This window comes from Cavia porcellus, unplaced genomic scaffold (genome assembly GCF_034190915.1).
Source record: "Cavia porcellus strain 051 isolate PalLab524CR breed Dunkin Hartley unplaced genomic scaffold, mCavPor4.1 scaffold_24, whole genome shotgun sequence".
NCBI lineage: Eukaryota > Metazoa > Chordata > Mammalia > Rodentia > Caviidae > Cavia > Cavia porcellus.
The window spans coordinates 41,660,987-41,665,278 of record NW_026947507.1 but is presented as its reverse complement, the minus strand read 5'-3'; positions in this window follow the sequence as shown (position 1 = coordinate 41,665,278).

The following is a 4,292-nucleotide window of genomic DNA, read 5'->3' as shown; positions in this document are numbered from 1 at the left end:
GTTTCCCAGGGGGCTGCACAAGCTGGGAGTTTCTGGCTGCCCCTGGGCAGCTGCAGCTGCGGCAGGTATGCGGCTGTGCCCTTGACAAGAGAGCTCCCCGGCGGGTGGGTGCAAGTTTAGTCTGAAATTCCATCCTGGGGCCTCCCCTGCTCCGCAGCCCCAGCCCCGGGCCTTGAAGATGCTGCGAGCTGTGTGGGCTGTGCCTGCCCAGTGAAAGCAACGTGCAGGAGGAAGGGAAGCTGGAGACAGAGACCGTGAGCCCGGCGATAGCCAAGGGTCAAGGCCAGAAGCAGCCGGCCCGAAGGCGTGGGTATCCCCACTGGGCTGAGGCACCTGGGAGGAGTAATGAGTGAAAACCAGCCTCACCCACCACGGCTCCTCTTGGGACCTTGGGTCAAGGCACAGGCAAGTCCCACCCGCCTTTTGCCCTTGAACCCTGGCCACGTCCTTGGGCCCCCAGTCCTGGACCTCTCAGGCCTTCACGCTCATGTCACCGAGGCTTCCCAGTGGTGGCCTCCTGGGGTCCTCTCCACTGCCCTGCCCCTCATAGCCTGCCCTGAAACACACACACACACACACACACACACACACACACACACACACCCGCAGCCAGGTGACCACCTGGGGTTCGGCAGGGGCAGAATTGTCCCTCACAATTCCGCAGTTCCGGTGCTGGGGCCCTGAAGCCCAAGCCCTCCGGAGGTGACTGCATTTGGACCTAGGACCTTCAAAGGGCAGTGGAGGTAAATGGGGTCACCAGTGTGGGCTGTCATCCTGCATGACCGGGGCCCTTCAGGGAACAGACACACACAGAGGGACGCCCCTCTGCTGACACCAACTTGGGCTCCACTCAGCAGCTTCCCATCATCTCAGCCCGGCACCACGGGTCAGGTAATTTATTCAAAGAGAAATTTATTGCTCACTGTTCTGGAAGGCTGGAAGTTGATGACCAAGGCACAGCTCCCTGCTCCCAGGCTGAGCCTGCTGCTGGATCCCACTGCTGGATAGGAGGTAGCGAGCAGGAGGCCAGGTCCTCCCCGGGCCTTTATACCTCCCCAGTCCATGCAAGAGAGCAGGGTTCCCCAATTCATCTGGCAGTTTGGACCCTGCCGTGTTCTGAGCCTGCTTCCTGCGTCTATAAACTGGGAATGAGGCAGTCCCCCCACCGAGCCCCCCTGCAGTTTTACCTTCCAGGGTGTTTTTTGTTTTTTTTTTTTTTTTTGTCTTTTTTTTTTTTTTTTAATCTGTATGGGGGATCAAACTCATGAATGCCTGCTTGCAAGGCAGGCGCTTATGCTGCTGAGCTAAATCCCCAGCCCCACTTTCATGGTTTTAGCACTTCCTATTCAACAGTGATCTGAAAATATTAAAAGGAAAAAATCCAGAAATATTCCACAGGTTTCAGTGGCTTATCATCTGCAATATTGAAACGCAGTCTCTCCCCTTCCAACTTCATCCCAGAGGGATGCACATCATGCCTCTGCCCCTCGAAGCCACCCTTCGTCAGACACCTGCCCATTGGTCACTCGGCTGCCCTCTCCATCACCATGTGCACCGCCTCAGTGTCCCAGTGCTGGTACACAGGGTGAGGTCACCTGCGGCTTTGGGCATCTGTCAGGGGCCTTGCACAGACCTCTCCCAGACAAGAGGGGACCATATGGTCATGAAATCTCACACGGGGGACGTGGAAAAAAGAAGACTGCTCCCTGAAAAACCCCTGCTGTGTAACTTATCTCTTCCATTCCACTTGGCCCTGTCACCCAAAACACTCCTCTGACATGGGTGCCAATTACACCACCCCAAGTCTTCTATTTTAGAATAGACTTATGTGTCCTAAAATGTTGCAAAGATAATTTGTGTTCCTCTCAGCGTCTCCTGCTGTTGACACCCTAAGCAGGTTACATTTGTGGCAGTTAATACACCGAGGCTGCTCCTGATGCAGTCCTTTAAACTAAAGTCTACAATGCATCCACTTTTCCTTCTTTTTCACCAGTCTTTCTTTTTCTTTCCCAGGGTCCTACCTTACTGTTTAGTCCTCTTGTGACAGTTCTGGCCTGAGTTTTGTATTTTGGGACGCAACATTTGATGGGAGAAGCAGGTGAGAAAAGAGTCAGGGGATTCTCTGAGAAAGGGCCACGTTTTCTAGCACCGCACCATTTGGGTAACATGCACAGTCACTGGTGTGATACATGTGCACAGAAGAACCCCAAAAGCCTGTGTTTATTGTAGTCTCTGTTAACTGTGTGCATTTGTAACACTGTCAGGCCATGCTCTCCTTTGCACTAACAGACACACAGATATCTTTTATCTGTGTGTGTAAATGCATGTGTGTAACACTTGAAATTCACCTGCCTCGATGCCTGTCACTGTGCCCTGAGCCCTGAGACTGTTGGAACCTCTACCCCTTAAGGCGGTGAAAAGCCGCTTCCCTTTCTGAGCCCCTGAGGCACCCAGGCAGAGGAGGGGACAGCAACAGCTCGCTCAATTGCCCTCTTTCTCCCCGAGGACTTGGGCTGTGCCCAACACCCACACCACACAGGGTGGGATGAGCTGCTTCGCCCTGAGCCCAGCTGGGTGGCCTTGGGTGTGGTGATGGGGTCCTGGCTGTTCCTCTCCCACAGGGCGGGGGTACTGTGACTCCTGCTGGGAAGAGGCCAGTTCCCCAGGTTGCCTGCAAGAGTAGCATTAAAGGGACGGAGTCTCCCACTCTGCTGTGCCAGGAACACCGGGTTCCAGGACTCCGTCCATCCCGGGATCCGTGCCAGAACTCGGAAGAAGCTGAGTGGGGGACGTAACATCTATGACCCCGGAGCCTCGGAGAACTGCAGAGCCCATCTCCCCCCTTGTCCGACGCCAGCAGGGTGCAAGGCCACAGTCCTGGCTGTGTCACCCTCCCGGCTGACTTTAGTTCTCAACAATCTTTGATTTTGATGAAACATAACTGTGCAAGTCACTATTTTAAAAAATTCACACAATCAGATGAAGGGAAAATTCCACTGACAGCTGTAAAGTCCCCACCCCCTCTCAAAGGTGACAGCACCTTGTGTTTACAGCACCCGTGCAGCATGGGCCGTGCTAGATTTTACACGGAGCCAGTAAAGCAAGAATAGGGCTTGGTTCTCTGTGAGTCCCTTTTCTGAGGCACAGTACTAAGGGCCATGGCTGGGAGCTTAGGGCTCCCAGTTCTGGAGGCCCAAGGCCGAGGGGCAGCCTCTGGTGCCAGCCCCCCTGCTGCTGAGCCCAGGTCAGCGTATCATGAGGTAGGGGGCTGCAGGGTAGGTCTCTCCCAATTCCCGAAGCCACCACATCCGGTCCTGGGCACCGTCCTGGAGTCCTTGTCTCACAATCAGCACCTGGCAGAGGCCCCACTCCAAGCACCCGTGAGGGTCAGGGTGAGTCTCCACCTTGGAAGGCCTCTCGGGCAGGATTAACTTCAACATGAGCCCCTGGGGAGCCCACTCGGACTACAGTAGCTCTTCCTACTTCACAAGCCATCCTGGATCACTTGCCTTTTGTAGTTTTCGAGGGGTCAGAGTCCCTGCTAGAAATGATAGCCTCAAGTCACAATCCATGCTATATGAAGTCAGGAGAGAGTACAGCCAACCCTAGGGTGGAGGTAGGGTTGCTCATCCTGGTCCTGACAGGGTGGTGACCAAATGGGTCACATCACATTTTAACCAAAGAGCTGCAGGGTCACTCGGATGGGGGAAGCCTTCCGGGCAGGTCCTTTGACCGTTCACTCTTATTGGTGGATGTGTCAATCTCCAGATCCCATGGTGCTCTCTGGAGTCTGGTTCTGGGGTTCCTTGGGGCACCCTCAGTGCAGCACTGTGGCTCATGCATGATGAGCCAGCAAGAATTTCAGGAGAAAGCAAATGAGTGACTGGAGGCATGGGAGGAGCTGGCGCTTCAAGGACTGCTGGGGATAGCAGGCTGGGCGAGTGCAGTACTGAGCCTGGAGGCCCAGGACCCCAGCCTCTCAGGAGAACCGTGACACAGCTCACAGGAAGCTTGTCTGCCAGTCAGTACTCAGTAGAGTGTCCACATCTCCGCTTGCTGTGTGAAGACGTGAAGCCCACATGACCGGACAGGGACAGAATCACAGCTCAAGCTGTGGCCTCACTGAATAGAAATATCTCTCCTATACCAGCCTCAGCAAACAGTTCACAGACAGCACACTACTCACCTTTCCAGGACTGGGACAAAACACCCAACATCCACAGTGTAATGAGCAAAGATTTACTTTGGCTCTTGGTTGCAGAGGTTGTAGTCCATGGTAAGCTGATTTCATT